Here is an 11,628-nt window from a genome sequence, read left to right on the forward strand (position 1 = left end):
TCCAGCTGTCACACACCATATTTTACACATCTTTACCCTCTTACTACCATTGCACTCCCGTCAGTAAACCAGATGTGCTTTACTTGACCCACGGTATCTAATTCTTCCAGTGGGGGTGCCTCTACTAAGATAATTCTTTGCTCCAGAGTGACCTCTGAACATTCATGTCAATTCCCTTTTTCAATTAGGGCATGTGTGTTAGCATGTCTGGCTTGGACACTGTTTCTGTGGTCACCCCTCTGTTAACTAAAACAAGCGTCCAATGGGCCATTTGGGTGTTTGAAACTTTACCTCCGATTCAGTCTCCCTGACAATATGTACTTGAGAAGAGTGTGGGTGCTTTGGATAGTAATAGGGGCTGTTCCTGTGAGAGGCTCAAAAGATTGTACTGCCCAGACAGCTGCTAGACAATCACGATTACAGGTGTCAAAATTAATTTCTGCTCCTTGTAATTTCCTGGATTCATATGCTACCGGCAATAGCTTTCCCTCTTCATTGTTTTGTAATAGTGTGGCAGTCAAGGCCATGTTTTTAGGCACCAAACAAATAACAAAAGGCTGTGATTCATCAGGGAAATGCAGGGCTGGGGCTGAGAGAGCCTTCTGTTTTAGCAGGGTTAAAACGAAGTCCTGCTCTTTTCCCCATTCCCATTTTATCTTTTTCTTTAGCAGTTTCCACAATGGGTGAGTTATTTCAGCAAATTTATAAATGTGTGGTCTAAAAAAATTAAATCCTCCTAGCAGAACTCTTAAAGCATGAGCGTTGGCAGGGGCCAGCATTTCTATCAGTGCCCTTACCTTCCTCTGATCGACCTGTCTCCCTTCTTATCCAATGACTATGCCCAGGTATGTAACCTGAGGTGGCACCAACTGAGCCTTGTCTAAGCTACTTTGAATCCTGTTTCCTGAATAGTGCCAAAGCTTTTTCCGTTAGTGTTTGAGTTTGTTCCTCAGTTTCCCAAAATATGAAAATTTCATCTACATATGAAAACACAAAAGGCCTTTCTTGTGGATTCAACTGGTCTAGCATATGCACAACATGCTGATGAGCAACAGCCAGGCTGTTGTTATATCCCTGGGGCAACCGACAAAAAGTCAATTGTTGCTCCTTTATTATAAATGCTAGTCCGGATGTAGGGGTATGGCAAAGAAACAGTTGGCAAAAACAATAACAGAGAAATATGTACATGTGGCTTTCACTTTTTGTATGATCTGTGTCATATCAACCACAATAGGGGCCATAGAAATGGTGCCCTTATTGATTCTTCTATGATCAATTGTTAAACACCAGGATTAGCTGTCTGCCTTTAGCACTACACTCACAGGGGAGTTAAAGGATGAATTCATTTTTTGAATGTCCCCTTGTTTTTCTAATTCCTGGATGTTTGCACCAATTGGGCCTCTGCCTCTCTTGGGTCAGAGTATTGGTTTTGGGGAGGCACAAATTCCCTAACAATCTTAACACAACCCTTAATTTTACTGCAATCTGTTTTCCTTAGAGTCCATACTGAGGGGAATTTTAAGTGCCAGTTTTCAGCTTGTTCAGCTGTAAGTGCAGCTACTGGACTCTCTCCCCCTTTTTGTTCATATAACAGCCTTCCCATTTTTTCCTGAATGGGAGGAGGAATTTCTAACTTCCAAAGAGTTCCTCTAGGCATATTAATCACCACATTGTTTTTGAACAACCAGACAGATCCCAGAATAATTTCATCAGCCATATCGGGAGTCTGGATCAAATCCCCTAATGTCAAAAACCCTTGTAACAAAAAGGGGACTTGGGTCCATTCCCACCTGAGTTTCCCTTGAAAGGATTTCAAAGCTACCTGTTTCAATCTTTTTCCTGATTTTGGGGTTGTTTTGATTAAGGGTACACTGGCTCCTGTATCTAATAAAGCTAGTGTAAGGTTATATCCACCCTGCTGAACGTACACACAAGGTAGTCCCCCAGGATCCCTTACCTATGAACCTCCACCTCTGTGCCGCTACTGGTGGTGGGGGATCCTCATTCAGTGGGCCCCTCTATTCTTGCCCCGGAAAAGAGAGTGGGTCTGGGAAGCATTGCATTGAGGAAGAAGGGGGTGGTGCACTAGGAGTTACGCTAGCCACCTCTTTTGGTGGGGTTTGTAACCTCATGGCTTCCCTGACTCGTTCTGATGTGGGGCCCCCATTCCACTGTTCTTGGTTTGCCCCATGCTGCATTAGTGTTTGGCAGGCTATTTTCCATGTGCCCACCTCCCTCCTTTGATTGCTGGGAGGAGGCTATGTGATATTGCCAGAGGTCTGAGTATAATGGATCTCCTTGTTGCCCCTGGTTTCCCCATCCATGGGACTGGTCTCTAGTATATCCTCCTCGGGATCCCGTGATTCCCTTTGTGCCGCTCTCATTGCTGTACGTAACTGCTGGTTCTAATGCAGCTACATAGGCAGCCCTTTCTTTATCATAGTGGGCTATGGTGCTGAATAGGTAGTTATTTGTTGGACCAAGCCTCTTAGTTCCCCAAAAAGTCCCATTAAAGTCAATATGCTATTGTTCTCATTGACTCTAATCCTATCTAGGATCCCCCCAATCTCTGAAGCCGTGTAGATGCCCATCAAGCAGCAGACTTCAGTGACGTTCAGCTTTTCCCTTATTGCTAGCAAAAACTCATTAGAGCATAGTCTAGAGAAATTGTCCTTTTTTAGGTGTCCCAAACTATCAGTCATGGCTTTTAAGTCAGTGGCTGATACAAGGCCAATGGTGACAGTTGTACTTCCCCCTCCCTCCGTGGGTGTTGTGACTGTAGTTCGTTGTATTGCAGCAATAGAGTTCTGTTTGATAGGTTTCAATCCCTGGGGCTCATCCCATATATCTCCATTTCAAGCTTCACTAGGATCCCATTCTCCCTCCCATTTGGGGATCTCACCTTATTGGGCTTGATCCCATTCTCCTGCCATCACAGCCGTTACTTGGTGGGTTGCAAAGCCCAATTTTATTTTTAGACATTTAAAAATAGATTCACAGCAGTTGTGATCAGCCGGGACTCTACCTTGTGCTAACGTTAGTTTCTTTACTATTCCCTGTAAAACCTGATTCTCTTTTCATATTTTATCTTTTTCCTCTATCTGTTCAGATCATCTCTTCACTTTTATTTTAACTTCTCTTAGAGTATCTTTGAGAATGTCTAACTGGCTTTGGACCCCAGTGGCCAGTATTTTCCATTTAACAGTTTCTCATTCAGAAACGCCAAGTTTCTCATGCAGTTCGGCATTTTCCTCTCGGCAGCTAGCCAAGCAAAGGAATGCCACATTGCATGATTCCCACAATAGCCAAATTGCAGCCGAATCTCTTTTTATTGGGGTCAATGGCCTGTAGATGAACAGATAGTTTGCCAATCTATTTTCCAAATCAGTCCATGTGCTGTGCCCAAACTTTTGCAAAATTGTTTTAAAAGGAGTCATTTCCTATATGAATGGCAATTTCTTCTGCTCTTATTGAGCTTTGTCCTTAGGGGACTCTTTTCACCTGAACATATTTTCTGTGTGAATCTCTTTTATCTTTATAACATTTCTGTGCCCACGCTCATGCTGGGACCTACAAAGCACAAAAAAATCTATATCCACTAAAAACTCTGCTTTACAAAGCAGGAGCGGGGAATGCAAAGTCCTCTACCTTTTGGGCTCGATCCTGCTATGACCAAGGGTTTATTCACCTATGCAATTTTTCCCCGACAGATGGGTAGGAGTGAGGACTCTAATCCTTCCTCTTAGGAATTGGTACCTCTATGACCCGGGGGTGTGTATAAACAGTTTACACATATATCTTATCTGTATAATTTTCCCTGACACCTCTACGGCACCTCTACAACCGGGGGTGTGCACACCTGAATGATCGATCACTTTATGCGTATGGTATACCTCTTAGCAGTATTTAGCAGTATTTTCTACAATCAAAGTGTATTTCTTCCCCCTTTCGCAATTCTCCACCAAAAATTTATGCTTATAAGAAGAACATGGGATTTTTTCAGGGGAAAAAGCAATAAGCCATGTTTATTGAAGATACAACAATTAGCATATGCATTCAATCTCTCTCTCTCTCTCACACACACACACACACACAAGGAAGAAAGGAGAGTAGCAAAATATGGACTCTGGATTTCAGAAAAGCAGACTTTTACTCCCTTAGGGTTCTGATGGGGAAGATTCCCTGGGAGGCTAATATGAGGGGGAAAGGAGTCCAGGAAAGCTGGCTTCATTTTAAATAAGCCTTATTGAGAGCGCAGGAACAAACCATCCCAATGTGCAGAAAGAATAGCAAATATGGCAGGCGACCAGCATGGCTTAACAGTGAAATCTTTGGTGAGCTTAAACACAAAAAGGAAGCTTATAAGAAGTGGAAATTTGGACAGATGACTAATGGGGACCATAAAAAAATTTCTTCGGCATGCAGTGGTGTAATCAGGAAGGCCAAAACACAACTGGAGTTGCAGCTAGCAAGGGATGTGAAGGGTAAGAAGAAGGGTTTCTATAGGTATGTTAGCATGAAGAAAAAGGTCAGGGAAAGTGTGGTACCCTTAATGAAGGGGGTAGACAACCTAGTCACAGAGGATGTGGAAAAAGCTGAAGTACTCAATGCTTTTTTTGCCTCGGTCTTTACAAACAAGGTCAGCTCTCACACAGCTGTCCTATGCAACATAGTATGGGGAGGAGGTGAGCAGCCCTCAGTGAAGAAAGAACAGGTTAAGAACTATTTATAAAAGCTGGACATGCACAAGTTCATGGGTCCAGATCTAATGCATCCAAGGGTGCTGAGGGAATTGGCAGATGTGATTGCAGAGCCATTGGCCATTATCTTTGAAAACTCATGGCGATCAGGGGAGATCCTGGACAATTGGGAAAAAGCAAATATAGTGCCCATCTTTAAAAAGGGGAAGAAGAAGAACCTGGGGAACTACAGACCGGTCAGCCTCACCTCAGTCCCTGGAAAAATCATGGAACAGGTCCTCAATGAAACCATTTTGAAGCACTTAGAAGAGAGGAAGGTGATCAGGAACAGTCAACATGGATTCACCAAGGGCAAGTCATGCCTGACCAACCTGATTGCCTTCTATGATGAGATAACTGGCTCTGTGGATATGGGGAAAGCAGTCAATGTGATCTATCTAGACTTTAGCAAAGCTTTCGATGCGGTCTCCCACAGTATTCTTGCCAGCAAATTAAAAAAAGTATGAATTGGATGAATGGACTATAAGATGGATAGAAAGCTGGCTTGATTGTCAGGCTCAACGGGTAGTGATCAATGGTTCAATGTTTAGTTGGCAGCCGGTATCAAGCAGAGTGCTCCAGGGGTCGGTCCTGGGTCCTGTTTTGTTCAACATCTTTATTAATGATCTCGGTGATGGGATGGATTGCACCCTCAGCAAGTTTGCAGATGACACTAAGCTGGGGGGAGAGGTAGACATGCTGGAGGGTAGGGATAGGGTCCAGAGCGACCTTGACAAATTGGAGGATTGGGCCAAAAGAAATCTGATCAGGTTCAACAAGGACAAGTACAGATTCTTGCACTTAGGACGGAAAAATTCCAGGCACCGCTACAGGCTGGGGACTGATTGGCTAAGCAGAAGTTCTGCAGAAAAGGACCATGGGGATTAGAGTGGATGAGAAGCTGGATATGAATCAGCAATGTGCCCTTGTTGCCAAGAAAGCTAACGGCATATTGGGCTGCATTAGTAGGAGCATTGCCAGCAGATCAAGGGAAGTGATTATTTTTTTACTTATTTTAAAATGCTAAACCTACTACAAAGTGGTGACCCTGAAAGGTCTGTTACTGCCTTGAAATCAGCCCAGACACAGATCTGGCTGATGCATCTCTACCAATGGCCTATTAGGCCATTCCTTTCTGCTATTCAAAAAGTGAGGCTGGCAGGATATGGATAAATCACACACCATGCTACATTATTATTCTTTATCCTTCATTTTAAATTATACAAAATACAAACATGAAATCCTACTACTATAGTTATGCCTATTTGTAACACACAGGTTGCCATTCAGGGTCATATATGGCCAAGTTATAACACAGGGTTCTTTAACAGAGAAACAGATAACAAGAATCAATGGCTGGAAACTAAAGCCACCATAATTCAAATAAGAAATAAAGCACACATTTTTAACACTGAGAATGATTAACTGATGGAACAAATTCCCAGGGAAGTGGTGGATTCTCTTCATGGCACCAAATTCAGACTGGAGGACTTTCTGAAAGATGCTTTATCCAAATACAAGTTATTGGGCTCAATACAAGTGTAACTGGGTGAAATTATCATGCCTGTGACATGCAAGAGCTCAAACTAGATGATTTAATTGTCCCTTCTGGCCTTAAATTCTATGAGTGAATATTGATGAAGTTAGAAAAATATTACTTATTAGAAGAATTGTTAGAGATATACATTCTGGTCACCGAGATATAAGAAGTACTCATATTGTGAGATTGAACAAATATCCAAGACGAGATGGCTTTTCAAATAAAGTATTGAAGAAAGGCAATGTCTTTTTTTTCCTCATAAAATCCACTTTGTGTAATTGACACAATGGGTCCCCATAAGTGTGATGATACTATAACTCTGGGTCACATCTATGGTCTTGATCCAACAGTTGATCTGTTCAAATTCAATATGGGTTTTCCTTCCTATAAAGGATTATCCTGTTCTGTTAAATGAAGCAGTGGGTAGCTCCCTTTTATGGACAGCCAGCAAGCCAGTAGCTATAAAATCCCTCTTAGTAGCTGGTCTCTAATTGCTCTACCTGTAAAGGGTTAAAAAATCTCAGTGTGATGCAAGGAAGTGAGTGGACCTGAGTTTCCAGATGTATTTTCCTTCTTTTTTTTATTAATACAATTTACCTTTTTTAAGAACAGAATTGGAATTTTTGTGTTCTAAGAAGTTTGTGCACATCCTTTAATTAGCTGGTGGCAACAGCTGATCTCCTTTTTTTTCTTTCTCAGCTCTTCCCTGAAGGGGGATGAAAGGGCTTGAGGTACCCCACAGGAAGGAATTCTCAAGTGCGCCTTCCTGGGCTTTCAAAGGGGTTGTGCACTTGGGTGGTGGCAGCATCTACCAATTCAAGGTCAGAGAAAAGCTGTAACCTCAGGAGTTTAATACCAGTCTGGAGTGGCCAGTATTAATTGTTTGAATCCTTGCAGGCCCCACCTTCTGCACTTGGAGTGCCAGAGCAGGGAATTAGCCTTGACACCTGTAAATCAAATTTGTCTCTCATTTCTACTCTTTTATGTGATTGCCATTTACCTTCTCCTTCGGGGCCTTGTTTGCAAGTTAAATCTTCGCCAAATTCACAAGGGATGCCAGATTTCACTACAAAAGCTTACTCTATATGCACAACAATAGTCTTCAACCAGCTATATCTCATTCAGAGTCTGTATTTAAATTGCTGTTTAGTTTATTGTATTTGAAGATTGAATGAGAGGTAAGAATTTCTTTCTTTCTTTCTTTCTTTCTTTCTTTCTTTCTTTCTTTCTTTCTTTCTTTCTTTCTTTCTTTCTTTCTTTCTTTCAAATCAAGTTTTCTTCTGAAGGATGATATTTTCAAAGGCTCCTGAATGTGTTAAGCACCAACTTCCTATGAAATTCAATAAGAGTTAAGTGATTAATTCATTTATATGCGTTTGAAAGTCAAACAACATTTAATTTATGTGCTGTATTATATTTTCTGTCACTTGTCTAAATGTGCTTTGCAGAAATACACATTTCTACGACTCTGTTTACGTATCTTGGACCAGATTCTGATCTCAATTCGACCAAAAAAAATCTGATGTAAATTCACATACATCATTGCAGTTCTTTTGAATTGAACTGCACTCAAGTCTAAAGCCAGTAGAGTTACAATGTTGTGACAATTATGGGAGGGGTAGAAGACTCACAACCTTCTGTCTGTGCCCTCAAAAGTTTGCAATTGAATTTGGCATGCGATGGAAAGCATGACAACATATTTTACAAAATACTCTATTATGATATATGAAAAATTACTCTAAAATGATCTCATAATTAGATTTGTTGGCTCTGGTACTTTTCTTTTTTTAACCATTTTTACAGTTGAGTAACTCCATTGACTTTAAAGGAGATACTCCTGATTTCCTCCAGGAGGAGTGAGAGGAAAATCAGCAAAATCAGTAAAGCAGTAATAAGACTAGAGATGTCTGAAGACAATTGAGGGAAATTTATCTGTAATGCAGTAAGGATTGCTTGTCAAATCACGCAAATACTATTCCTAATAATGAAGCAATATTTGTCTATTGACACATAGGTTATCATAAAAATGAAATATGGGGGGCTTGATTCCCATCTCATTGTCACTAATTGTATACCAGTGCAACTCCAATGAGTGGAGAATTTAGCCCCATTTATTGCAATGGAGTTATGTCTGATTTACACCAGAGTGAGTTAAAAGGAAATCAAGTCCTGCCTTTTGTGCATTTTGATTCCACCTACATATACATATAATTATGTCAAGGTTTGTATTATATACATTGTGTGTTATATATACAGAAAATGTCCTAGATTGCAACAGATGTATTAGTGTACGAAGTGGAATCTTGGTTACTAATGAGACTACTGGTGAAAGAATGATGTTTTGAGATCATACTGTCAACACCTAAAACTCATAGTCTAAGTAAATAGTCCAACTGATTTACATGCCTCTACTTAAGAACACCGGAGTGTTATTTTCCCCCTTCTACAGTCAAATGTTAGGAGAATATATATTCAGTAGCAGAGGCACTTTATTGTGCTAATATATTTTAATGTAGCTCAGTTTGTTTATATGTTGTGTGAAATATCTAGAGCATCATGAAAGATCTATCTATCTATCTATCTATCTATCTATCTATCTATCTATCTATCTATCTATCTATCTATCTATCTATCTATCTATCCCCTTACATCCCCCTCCCATTGTTCCATCTAGATGCTTCAGTTGCCATATTGCTGTAGTTTCTGATGCAATACCTGACCAAAACTTGAATCTTTTTGCTATAAAAGGAACACTCAAGCAATGGAACATAGTAACCACACCAGAGTGACTGAGTTCATCATGCAGGGGATCTTTGACCATCCTCACCACGAGGGGCTGTTCTTTGGGCTATTCCTGTGCCTTTATACAGCTGTCGTCATGGGCAATTCCCTGATCATTGTGGCTATTGTCATCCACCCACCTCTGCACACTCCCATGTAGTTCTTCATCACCAATTTAGCCCTTGTTGACATTTTGTGCACTTCCTCGGTTGTACCTAAAATGCTGGAAAACCTGATGCAGGAGAAGAAAACCATCTCCTTTGGAGGCTGCATCACCCAGCTTTTTGTCTTAACATCATCACTGGGGACAGAGCTTCTGCTGCTCACTGTCATGTCATATGACCGATATGTAGCCATTTGCCACCCTTTACATTATGTAAAACTCATGAGCAAGGAAATTTGTATCTGTTTAGCAGCTGGTGTCTGGGCTGTTGGTACCATCAGTTCATTTGTCAACATATTGCTTGTGCTGCGCCTGGATTTTTGCAGGCTCAACCTCATCCAGCATTTCTTCTGTGAGTTCCCAACAATACTGGCTCTGTCCTGCAGCTCCACCTACCTCAACGAAATCATGATGCTCATGGCTGACATCTTCCTGGCCATGGGGAACTTCCTGCTGACCACCATGTCCTATAGCTTCATCATCATCACCATCCTGAAAATCCAGAGCTCCAAAGGGAAGCAGAGAGCCTTTTCCACCTGCTCCTCCCACCTGCTTGTGGTCACCTTGTACTACTCCACCACCATCTACTCATACATACGGCCGACCTCCAGTAACTCGCAGGACAAGGGCAAGATGGTGGCCATAATATACACCCTAGTCACTCCCACCCTGAATCCTGTGATCTACAGTTTGCGCAATAATGAGGTTAAAGTGGCAATCAGGAAAATCCTTCCATTCATCACAAAATAACAATATTTCAGAGAGTGAACCCAATTCTCACCTGCCTTGTCCCTTGTAGGCCAGGTCCAAAGATGGTGTAAATTTTCATGGAATTAAGGATTTCAATAAACATAAATTTGTAGATAATCTAAGCACTATACCCAGATGTCCAGACACAATTCTCTCAATCTATGTATTACATACTTTTTTTAACATTGGCTTTAATAAAATTTTAAAATTTGAAAGCATGGTTCAGTAAATATTACTGATTGTACAAGTAAAGGGAAGTAGAACTGTACTTAGCCTGTCCTGATTGAGGGGGTCACCCTCAGCTGGACTGAACTCACTAAGCAGGGGACACGATGCAAGATTGCAGTGGAGAAAGAGAGAGGGTGTGGACAGGTGTTTCTGCATAGTGGTGTGAGCTCTGCCTAAGAGTCATAGGCACCATTTGACTGCCCCTCTGCCCTGTCTAAAGGCAGAGCTGATTAGGCTCCAGAGAGAGTGTTTTGTTTTGTTAAGTTACTACTAGAGCTGAAATCACTGATAATCAGGTCTAAGTGCTTAGATCTACTGTGGGACAGTGCTTCTGTCAAAGAGACAGCCCAGCCTGCACTAGCAGCGAGGTTCCCCCACTGTGAGCTGAAATCACTGAGAGCTGGGTGAAACCCCAAGAGACCAACTCGCAGAGATCACAGTAGAGAGGCAGGTGTCAGCTGAAGGTGAGGGCGTAGGGACATCGGTGAAGGAGCATATGACAGCACGATGAAGTGAACAGTGGCACGACGAAAGGCAGCAGCAGCACGAACGAAGGCACAGTGGTGGCAGCAGGCAGCGAGGCAGAGTGCATAATATCAATTGTGAGTCAGTTGCAGTGGCGGTGGCAACTAAGACATTGCTGGACATTTCTTCTCCCCTCCCTCCCAGCTGGGAGGTGAACTCACGTGAATGCACCTCTGAACTCTGGGTCTCTGCTGGTCAAGCACAGCAGCTGTGAGTGGGGGGCAGTGGAGGGAGAGGGGAGTGGCGTCTTAAAGGGACCTTTGTTTTTTGGATTTTCACACTGTAAGGTGAGAAACGGAGGCAAATGACACTGCACAAAGTACTCTGGAGAGGCAGTTTTGCTCATGGTTGGATATATTAGAATCATGGTTGTGGGGTTTTCCCAAATTGGTGCCAGGTTCCTTCCCTCTTTTCATTGAAAGCTTTCTCTGCTGTACACAGACTCAGTGCTTGTGAGTGGGGAAATGTTGCCTCCTAGAGGCACATGGAGGAGGAGTGTTTAATATTCCCTGATTACTGGGTGGGGTTTTGTGTTATATTGGTGAGAAGGATCCTGGATATTGAACCCGGCCCTTGTTGTTGCTGATTCCACCTGGAAGAAGGGTGCCAGGCAAAGGTGCCTAAAGTGTTTGGCGGTAGCTGATCAAGGGGGTTGTGAATCCCAGTGAGACCTGATTTTGGGATTTAGGTGCCTAAAGTGGCAGTTAGATGCTGAAATCCTCTTGTAAATCTAGTCCCTAGATACTTTTGAAAGTCTTACTGAGTGCTTAAATATAAAATCTGGCCCCATGTGCTTAACTCATGTTTCAAACTCTGGCCCCAATTGCCCAACCTGCCCAGGCACTTGTGAAAATCCCATAAGAAAGTGCCCACCCAATAGTGTAACTTTTCAGATGCTAGAC

General features: G+C 42.1%; 1 pseudogene; it reads left to right on the plus strand.

Annotated features, from left to right (window-relative positions):
• Positions 1–9,040: 9,040 nt before the first annotated feature.
• LOC101930886 (olfactory receptor 13A1-like) lies at positions 9,041–9,973 on the plus strand (annotated as a pseudogene).
• The last annotated feature ends 1,655 nt before the right edge of the window (positions 9,974–11,628 follow it).

Source organism: Chrysemys picta, chromosome 13 (assembly GCF_011386835.1).
Source record: "Chrysemys picta bellii isolate R12L10 chromosome 13, ASM1138683v2, whole genome shotgun sequence".
Taxonomy (NCBI): domain Eukaryota; kingdom Metazoa; phylum Chordata; order Testudines; family Emydidae; genus Chrysemys; species Chrysemys picta.